This window comes from Triticum dicoccoides, chromosome 7B (genome assembly GCF_002162155.2).
Source record: "Triticum dicoccoides isolate Atlit2015 ecotype Zavitan chromosome 7B, WEW_v2.0, whole genome shotgun sequence".
Lineage (NCBI taxonomy): Eukaryota > Viridiplantae > Streptophyta > Magnoliopsida > Poales > Poaceae > Triticum > Triticum dicoccoides.
In genome coordinates, this window is record NC_041393.1 from 252,563,124 (window position 1) to 252,574,530 (window position 11,407).

Below are 11,407 nucleotides of genomic sequence, written 5' to 3' on the forward strand. Positions count from 1 at the left end.
GGTGGACCGGTGGGGAGTGGTTTCGGGGAGGGCGTGGGGGCGCGGGCCGGCCACGGGCGGCGGGGGCTGGAGGTTCGGCCGGTGGTGGCTGGCGGCTCAGGGGGGTGGAGTTTGATGATAAACTGGAGGCCCTTGATTTCGTATCCAATGGCTGAAATATCTAATGAGCAAAGATGAAAAAGTCAGTCGACTGACATGTAGCCTCACCCCGCACGCATGCAAGACACACACGCATGCAAGCGTGCAACACTAGCACGTACACATAACATACACATATACCGAACGCCATGAACTTGTGCCCTCAGCACCGATGTCCATCTCGCAGTTTTCCTCCTCTCTCCACACCGCCACCTTTGCGCTGTGCTACCTACCAGACAATCTGGTACTAAACCTTCGACTCCCATTTCTCAAGAAACTTTCACTTGTGAGGGTTCGTATATCGGAGGCCTCATTGCACAGCATCATCCACTCTAGTTGCCCTGCCGTGGAGTGCTTGGTGCTTGTTTTCACAGTTAGAATCGGTTGTCTCCAAATAAAGTTGTAAGAATTGGAATTTCTTTTGACGGAAGGCAGCTCATCATCCAAGATGCCCCTTCACTTCAAAGGTTGATCTTTGATTCTAGTTATTCACCGTTGCAAATAACCGTCCTCTCTGCGCCTAAACTGGAGACCTTGGGTGTAATACATGATCTCTGTGCCCATTTCAATATGGTGTTTGGCTCCACAGCTCTTCAAGTACTTTATATTATCATCTACACTTGTAACCATAAGCTGCATTTTAAATTTCTGCGCATAAGTTATATATCATCTTTGACTACACATTTTGTACTAATATTATGTTCTATGCTCAATGAAGAGTTTCTCCATGGATGGCCTATCAATGGTGCTGGATTCTGTCAAGATCTTATATATCCAACTGAATAGTTTTGATCTGAACAAGATTATTGGCTTGCTACAATGCTTTCCATGTCTGGAGAAGTTGTATATAAAGGTGATAATTTCACACACATTGGAAGCCCGCATATAGTGTACTAGAACTAACCGTTCAGCTGTTGCTCTTTCGACACTCTTCTTTTAGACCTTAACTGTTTTCAATCTTCATGTCTATTTAGGCAACAGGACGGGGTAAGAAAGTTATAACCAATCGGTGGATTCGTAAGCATCGGGATTTTCTCACTTCTCATGAGATTCGATTGAAGACAATAATGCTAGAACGATATGCGGCCAACCGTGGAAACACTAGATTTGTCACATTCTTCCTGCTGAACGCGAGGTTACTATTGTCCATCAGGCTTAAGTTTATCAACAGCATGGTTTTGACGGATTAATATGTCAAAGAGCAAAAAAAGGAGTTTCAGGTGGGCAAAAGAGCTTCTAAACATGCCAGGCTTCTATTTACAACATATTGTGGTCATAATCCAGTAAATTTTACGACCCAAGATGTTCATTCTATGGACCTGACCGATCCATTTGACTGTGACTGCCGAAAACAATGCTGGAGTTAGATGTTGTTGCCCTTTTCAACCTGGGTTTTTTTGTAAACCTGATGAACAATTAACCCTCGTGCTTTTGTACAGTTTGTAAGCTGGAGTTACATGTTCCTGCCCTTTTCAACTCGGCTGTGACTGTCATATTTTATTTGAAACAAGGCAAATGGCTTGCCATTCATTTAATTTAGAGTGAAATATTGTAACAAATCCCAACCAAGGGAAATAACATCACTCTCACCGGCTGCTTGAGCTCACTGTGCATTAGAGAAGCCAAGTGATTAGCCCCCACCAGCACCCACAAACTTATTTCGAACTAGCACATCAAATGGGCTGTAAATTTTCATAGGAAAGGTTGCATGACCGTGACAGATTTGGATTCTGACATTTGGGACCCGTGAGGAAATAGCCTATCCAAGGTGGTGTCGACTTACTAGCCAGTCAACAAACGATTCTGCCTACCAGCCGTTGGATTGACATCCAACATCTGTCGTGTATCTTCTATCTCTTGTCTTCTTCTTCCTCCAGCCGCCCAAACCAAACCACCATATCGGCTCCGCCTGCTCCCGCCTCCCATGGTTAGTTGCGCCTCCACCGCCCTACCGTACGTACCCTCCAATGTTGGCCAGTCCCTCCCTCTATTCCCCCACACGTCCTATTATTCTCCGGCGACGTCAGCCCCAACACGCACCCGCGCCCGAACCAGTCAACCCTCGTAGTCCCCTCCGCTTGTGACTGGACCGGCGCATCTTCCACGGCTCCTGATCCTTCCGTCTGAGTCCTCGCCGCCGTCCTCCGCCTTGCGGCCTTGGTTCGCTCGCCATGCGCGATGTGCCGCCCTCTTGCGTTGTCAACATCGTCAACAACCGAGAGTAACAAGGAGATGACTATATGTGGAGAGGATGACAGTAGGGACCCACCAGCGTCATGGCAGTATGCAAGAAAATGCCTCTATATTACAAGCCCAGAAATATGGTTCCTCGTAATGGTTGGACATCTGGGGCTCAAGCCATTGTCAACATAGTCAATAAACGAGAGAATTACACTATGAGCGGCTGACACCAGGGACCCAGCAGGTTGCGTAGTTTTTTTGGAGGAACAAGCAGTTGTTATTTATACTAGTTTTAGCGACAGATCAGGGTAACAATGGGGTTGTGCGAGGGCTGTGGCCCGTCTAGCCACGGTTTTATTTATGTTTACCACATCATGAGCCCAGTTGTGTTTTTTTCTTGCTGAAAATGGCTAGCCTAGTTCTATTTTTTTAAGAAATACCCAAACAAGGCCTACTTGCTTTATCGGCCCTGCTGGGCTGCAAATCTTTGAAGACGAGGAGAGTTTCATTCGGTTTGCCTAGAAATGGGCAGTACATTTTTAAAACACATCAAACCGGGAATTAGTTTCAATTTTTTTTCATTAGAAGATTTTAAATTCCATTGATTTTTATGCGTGGACAATTATTTGGATTGTATATTTATATAAATTATTTTTCAAAATAGTTTGAATGTGAATCGATATTTCTGGATTAAAAATAGTTGACCACACCGAAATATGCAAAATTTCGTATACTTTTTAACCGTGGCCACAACATGGGGTGTAATGCTAACAAAAAGAAGATGGGCTCCAAAAAGATTCTTAAGAATTAGCAAATGGGTTGTACATTATTAGAAATAATGGCAGATAGGTTGTATTCTGTTTTCCACATATTTGAGGTTGACTTGTGCACCTACTATAGGTTGACGCGTATGCTTTCATAAAAAAAAGGTTGACGCACACACAACGCCCTGTCAACTTAGTCAACACACGAGAGCAGTGACTGTTGGATGTCCATCCAACGGCTGTCGTGCTTCTTCAATCTCTGCTCTTCATGCTCCAACTGCTCAAACAAGCGCCGGCGGGACTACCTGCTCCCTCCTCTCACGGCCGGCAATACTGCCGCGCAGGCCTCACGGCCCCACCGTACTCCCATCGCTGGCCTAGCCATCCCTCTACTCACCCACACATGTTGTTATTCTCTAGGGATGGCAGACGAACCAGTAAACCCTCGTACTCCTCCGCGTGGGAAACAATTGCCGAGTATTCCCTGGCTCCGTGTCGTTCCCTTCCTAGGCCTCGCCGTTGTCCACCGCCCTGGTGCTCTCAGCACGGCCTGGTCAACGTGGTCAATGAACGACATCCATCAGAAGTGGACTGTACGTGGAGAGGTTGACAACTGGGTCCATGGCCGCACGCAAGGAAATGCCTCCTTATTACGCGCAAAATAATGATTCCTCTACCTAACAGCTAGGACTGTGGCACCCTGGCTCAGAGAAACCGGAACGCCCCGTATTCCAACCCAGAGATCGAGGAGATGTCTTCTGGAATACAGCACTGCTTAGCATAGAACAGACCAGCTTTCTATTATTACACGAATATGAATACAAGGTCTTCGATATTACAATGAATAACATTAGTACGGCGACACTACGCCATCCTCAGTTGCTCTATGCAAGCAGCAGAAACAACTCGAAGCAGCGGAATAACTCTAGCAGCTGAACAACGACGATGGTGGTGAACTCCACTCTGCGGGGACTCTGGCTGGAACGCTTATCCTAGCTCGCACGAACAGAAACCATGACAAGCAAGCAATAAAATCCGGCATGACCTGCAAACTAGCATGACACGCCAGGTCAGTACATTGAATGTACTTGCAAGCTCACAAATAACTAGAAGCATTCAAGACAGACAACAGCATGGCAATTATAAGTTAAACAGGAATTAACATGAGATCATCAGCATAACATGGCATGACCAACATAAACCTGATACAACTAATACAACATGAACATATTAATCCGACAATACTAGCATGCAACATAATGACACTATATGCACCACTTATTCTGCTCAGGTTACCTCGTAACCACACTTGCATCACTTACCAACCTCGGACATCACACGATCATCTCATGATCAAATCAAGCTTGGTATAAACAATACTGTAGCGATCAGTAAATGAACACAAGGAGCTTGATTTTTACCCACGATTGTCACACAACATCACGAATATACAACAGCTCGGCATCCTCGATAATACTGTGATCCTTACGGCGATCACCACCTGACCAACACTTGGCCCGTGATCCTTACGGCGATCACAACCCGACAACTACATGGCCTGTGATCCTTACGGCGATCACAACCCACTTATCTCACTGTTATTAAGCACATTATTCTTATTACTGTCGACTCATGGTGTGACCTTCTCTCGACCTGGGCCCTTATCCGCGGGCGTGACTATCGATAGATTAATATACACTCTGCAGAGGTTCGTACACTGTACCCACACTACAGAACCCATGGCCTCGCACTACCATTCGGGTGGACCAACGGCGTTCCGACAAAACCGTCCTACTGCCATGACACTCTCCTGGCCACTCCGACTCACTCCTCACTGAGCTAAGTCATGGGTGGCCCCGTGTCTACCTCTAGGCACAACGACCACCGTCGTGGCCCAAAACATAAACGATCCCACGCGGCGATCCGTCGTCTATAGCAATTATGGGCACACAAGGTTATGCCTGCCTACCGGGCGAGGGTACAGCACGCCCATAACCTTCCCTCGCTGGAGGCACCGGCGAGAGGCACGACAATAGACCCAGTTAGGACCGTCCCATACCGGTAAGCGTGGTTGCACTGGTCAGCATCGATTCAGCGGCACCATGACTCAGCTAACAGTTGTTCAAGTTCAATTTAATCCGGTTAACTTGAATGCAAATATGCTGAGCCATGATGAAATGCATGAACATGATATCAACCTCATCATGAGGGTATAACATAACTATCCACCATATCAACAATAACTCATAACCACTGAACATGGCATACTGACTAGCATAACCATCACCAACATCAACATGTATCACTAGCAATCATAAACATACGAAAGGTAATACTAGCAGGTATAACATGATCACAGAGTATAAGACAACATAGCAGAAAAGTGAACATGCAAATATGAACATCACCGGAACAACGATAACCATCTTTTCAACAGGCAAACATTTATTAATATTCAAGTTGAAAACCATGTCTACTACATGACTATCATGCAAGTGGGTATTGTGGCTTGCCTGGGGATGGAGAAGGCACCGGGGAGAATTGCGGTGAAGCCGTAGAAAGATTTGCCGGAAAACGTTCTCTCTCGGAGGGGGCTGATTAAGGGCAGGGGCAAATTGGTAATTTTCAGTATGCCAAAACATAATGAAAGTGCACCAACAGAAAGGGCTCGACGAAACGAAGATGTGAGCGTTGGTTTCACCTGATTTGGAGCTACAGGTAAAAAGATATAAGGGTTTTACTGCCAGGGACCTATTTGTAAACATTTATTTTACAGAGTGGGCCAAAACAGAAAAACGGAAAACGAAATCTGTGAAATACGCTTCCACTTATGCTGACGTGGTGTGGACTGGTCAAAAGGTGCAGAGGTGGGGCCGGCTTGGTCAACGGCTGAGGGGCTGATAGGTGGGCCCCGCAGCGCTCTCTCTCTCCCCCGCTGGTCTCCTTCTTCCTCCCGACGAGCACCCGCGAGACAGAGGTAGGGGCACTCTGCGGGCGGCCGTTCCGGCTGCCTGAGCCATCTCTGGCGACACCCAACACACCGGCGAGATCGGGAAGAGGAGGCGCTCCTGTCTGGACTACTCACGCCTGCCGAGATGCCCTGGAGGGAACGCAGCCTCGACTGCGGCGGACGGCGGCTACGGGTGAAGATGGATCCGGTGATTGCTGTGGTGGAACGGAGGGGTTGAGGGTCGGGGCGGACTTCCGGGGGTCTAGGAGGACACTACTAGGGAAAAGCCTAGCAGCAGCACGGGTTTTGGCCCTCTCAGTCGCGCGAGTACCGGCGCTACTAATAAGGCGCTACAGCTAACGTATAGCAGTAGCACATGTTGACCCACGCTACTGCTACTGATGAATAGCTGTAGCACTCTTTGGAAAACGGCGCTATTGATATTATCTGCAGCGCTTTTCAGCAGGAAGCGCTACTGGTAAGTCGGCGCTACTGCTAAATTTCCCCCCCTCGCTACTACTAGTTTTATTAGTTTTTTTTCCTGCATATGTTTTTTTATTTGTTTTGTATTTGAATAGGCTTTATGCAATAATCTTTAGCATATCATCCACATACAAATGTAATCATAGCATATACATATAATTAGTCTCATCAAATCATGTCATCATCATAATCATCGTCCAACACAAAGTGGTCTCTCATCATCAATCTCGAAAATAGCGATACAAGTCTCGATTACTTGCAAATACATAGTCATCCATCTAAACAATGATATATGCGAGAATAGCTATCACTTTAAGTACATGAGTTCATATCCCTCTCTCGCATTAGCGTGAACCTAAACTAAGTACTGCTTGTCGCTCGAAAACTGAAAACCGGTACACCTGGGCCTGACACTCCGGCCACTTGTCGTATATATACTCCTGGCATAGCACTTCTTCGCCATCTATGATCTATGCACCTGCATCGTCACATGAGTCGATGATATGCAACATATATAGTTGAGCAACAGAAAGAGACAGACTTGGCAAAAATAGAAACAACATATCATAAGCATAAATAACAAAGTTCATCGTACCCAAAATGACCTAACTAGAGTGATTTTCGCTAGTCGAGGAGGAGGACGGTTTAATTACATCACAAATAAAGTTTCACCGTGCATAACTCAAAGTTTTGTCATAAAAGAAAGTATGGACTAAACAGACACATTGTCATATATCGACAATCACTCCATCATGTCGTGCCATCCATCCATGTCAGGGAGATAGTCATCGAGCTTAGTGAAAGGCTTCATGTCGAGACGCTGAGAGGCTATCCATGTTCGGACATCTTCCTGCGACATTTGTCCTTCTGCATGGAACATCCCTGTTTTTCCGACGACCTCATTCATGATGATTTGGGCAAGTTCGCGCTGGATGTTATAGAACTCAGCTCGAAGTCGATGATCCTCGATATCTCCTATGTCCTTTGCCCATTGCAGAATATGGGCATCGCCAGATCTAGGTGCCATGTGAAGGTTCTGGTGATCCCGTCTGTACTCCAGCATGTGGTGTAGGACATAGAATCCATCATTAAGAGAATCGTTCGGTTGCTGGATGCAGCAGAAGTCGGTCTTATGGCTGAAGGCGGCCCTGCCGCCCCTTCTCTTCTTGTCCCTAACATCTCCCCCCCTTGCTTGGTTGTAAAACATAGCACTGTCGAGAACATCTTTGATGTGGGTGTAATCCTTTTTGTGAATGTTCTTCGACGAGTCCAAGTAAAGAGCGTGGGAGAATCGGGGGTAGAGGATGATGAGGACGGCGCGCCCGCCGCTGCGCAAAATAAGTACACCTCAGATTAATTAGCCTCCACTGTGAAAATGAATTATTGAAATCGAAGGAAGGATAGCAGCGCGGATAACTTACACGGGATGATAAGGCACAAGAATCGCCTCCTTGTCCTTATTGGTGAGCATGAAACTGACGATGTAATCCCTCGCGTATTCACGATGCTGTGCATAGACTCCCAAGAAGCCCTCGTGCATGTAGTACGGGTCAGCGACACAGATAAAACGTATCTGCTCAACCCCAATGATGTAGTTCATGTGCAAGGCATAAAGGCGAACAAACGTAAAATCCAGCTTCTTCACGTGAAACATGTCGAATATGTAACCGAATCGGAGGAAGAACTTATCCGCGGGGAAGCCGTCGATGTATGACATTTGCCGCGGAACGTTAACCACGTAGAGTGGGTATCTTGGATCTTTCGAGGCGATGAGGCCTTTCTCTACCCGCAGCACATCGTCATGAAGTCTCCTTAGATCGCCGAATCTGGCCCGTAGCGCTGTTTCAGGTAGGATTGGTCGATCGGGGATATGCCATTTATCAGCATCGGGGATATCTACACGGTCCTGAAGCCGAGGCTGCTGAGGCGGCTGGATCATAGAATCAGCTTTTTTGCCTTTCCTCGCTCTCTTCCTAGGCTTCTTTACCACCGGATGGTCATCAATAATACATTGAGACGGTAATTCAGGCACCAACTCATGATGCTCAAACCCTGAGGAGGCGCCAGTATAGACATACTGTTCAGCGCCATCATCATCCTCATCCTCATCCATGGCGACGTCATCAGCGACTAATGGAGCCACCTGCTTACCCCGTCCGCTATCACCCAACCCGACACCCGACGCTAATTGGGTAGGTGGGGTGTTGATGTTCATACCTTGCTGAGGCTGCGTGCTCGTGGGTGTGCTCCCGGCCGCCTCCAGACAAAGCAGACTCTTTTGCCACAACAGGACCCACCCATTGCAACAATCACCAAGCCGCCGCTGGGTCTCGTCGTCATCCCCCACTAGTATTAGAGGAGGCAAATTCTCGTCGCCCGGTTTGACACTGGCCACGGAAACCTTGAAGACGTTCGGGGCGATCGACCGGCTGTGGAACAATGGTTCCTTCGGCTCCATTATCGTCCCCTTCCCCACATCCACCTTCTGTTCGCCGATGGTGTACAATATGGTGCATGGGGTTTCGTCGGCCTGCAAAGAAAATTCTACGACGTGAGACATCCGAAAGGCAACGAAAACGGGAGATTATACATTTATATTGAAGGGGGCCGGTGTGGCAGATACTGTGAGGGCATCGAGCTCAGCCAAAGAGGAGGCACCACCGAGCACGTCCGGTGCGGGAGCAGGTGCGGAAGCCGGTGCGGGAGCAGGTGCGGGAGCCGGTGCGGGAGCAGGTGCGGCCAAGAAGTCAGCAAGGGGAAAGTCCTCTGCATTTTTTTCTAGATTTTGCCTTGTCCAAGTGAAAACGCCCGTCACCAAGGAAGTAGATATATTTGCAATCGCCTGTTTTGCGGCAGCTACCGCTGTTGCGGCTGTCTTAGATGATTTCTTCTCAACCGCAATCTCAACCTTCTTGTCGATGCTTTCTTCAGTTAACCTCCGTCTTTCCTTTTTCTCCTCCATAGTCTCACGGTAGTACTTCTTCCACGTGGCGCCGTCTCCGACACCGTGCACGCGTCCATACAACGGCCAAGTATCCACCGGTTATTGTTTCAATATGTTCAACGCCCGGTTGAATGGAGTGTCCCACTTGGGCTTCGCCAATGCCTTAGACGGTGAGTCGCTTTCGGCCGCAATCCAGTGCTGCTCTCTCTGCAAAAGGCACAAGGATCGTTTACAAATATGACTAGCGTGTGCAGTCGAATTGATCAGAAACTAAAATTATCAGCAGTCTCATGAACTCCATAATGACCGGTGTTGTCTCGTAAACCTTCTTGACTGGGTCCCAACGGTGCCGGGCCCTCTGGACGTCACGCTCCTGCGGGACAGTGAAATCCGCCAAGGGGTCTGGGATGCCCAGACTCACGGCTTCCACGTCCTCCTTGGCCCATTTGGACCTCTTTCCGCCGTAACCACGGCTTCTGAGGTGGTGGGTCCCAATGTTCCTCTTTTGAAGCCCCTTCAGGTACTTAGACTTTTCTTTGGCAGCTTCAGCCTCGCAAGCCTCCTTGAATATTTGAAACTGCTCTTCCGTGATTGTCGGACTATCCTTTACAATCTCAGAGTAGGGTTCCCCGTCGTTGATCTTTTCTTTCACTCGATTTTTCCAGGCGTCCAACGCGTTGCTAAACTTGGTCATGGCGTGTTTGTTTATCTTCTTCATTGCCGGGTCCTTGTCTGGATCTTCATAATCCTTCTCATTCCGGCCCAGGAACAAGAATATCTGGTGAAACTTCTTTAGGAGGGAGCTCCTCATATTTTCTATCTTCTTTAGATTCTCATCATTGATGGTGGCGGTTGTCCGTATGATGCAGCCTATTTGATTGCCGTAGCACGCACACGCTTCCTCGGGCGCCCTTGGCTCAAAATTGCCGTCGTCCACCTCCGTGACCACCAGTCTAGCAGTCCTGAGTTTGTTAGGAACCCGTTGCCTCTTTGCTTTCGGTTCTACACCGGCTCCGCTCCCCGAGGCAGCACCGGTCTCAGTGCCGGTCTCGATGCCGGTCTCAGTCTCAGCACCGGTCTGCGTGTCGGTCTCAGCACCGGTCTGCGTGTCAGTCTCAGTCCTGATGCCACCGGTGGGCCCAGCAACAACATCTGTTGATCGTTGGTAAGGCTAAAAAATTCATCTACCGCCCGGTAGACGTCGTCGCAATCACCAGAACCCTGTCCTTCATCGTTGCTAGCCATGTTTCCTACGATTAAATATAGTCAATTAATTCTAGACCTAATAAAATGAATAATGACATAAAAAAGGACTATTGTTTTGCAGGAATGTTGACTCTTCCTGGTGCGGCAAATCCCGGGCACTCGATATGTCCTAGTTTGTAGCATAAGTCATGCCGAAATTCACGAGAAATTTCGGCATGACCTTTGCTAAAAAGTGGACAAATCAAGAACCTGAAATTTGCCGGAACAGAAATGAATCAACATTCCGGCAACACATAGGCCACTCAGCATCATTCCCTGGAAACAACAAAGCCACTTGGGCACAATCGAACAACTTCAATGAAAAGATATAACATGACCACTTCAATGAAATTTAAAATTTGCCTAAATTCTTTTCTTTGAAAAATAGTGGTCTTTTCAAAAATCAAAAACCTTTGCCAATCTACTTAACCTAGCTTGTTAATCTGATGAACCTAATTAACCTACCTATTTAACCTAGTTAGTTAATCTAGTTAGCTAGATAATTAACCCTAATTAAACTAGTTAACGCAGCTAGTTCTCTATCAAAGCCTAAAATAAATTTTTGCACTAATTAACCTGGATAATTAACCTAATTAAACTAGTTAACCTGACTAGTTCTCTGTCAAAGCCCTAACTAAGTTTTTGCACTAACCTAGATAATTAACCTAATTAAACTAGTTAACCTAACTACTTCTCTTTCAA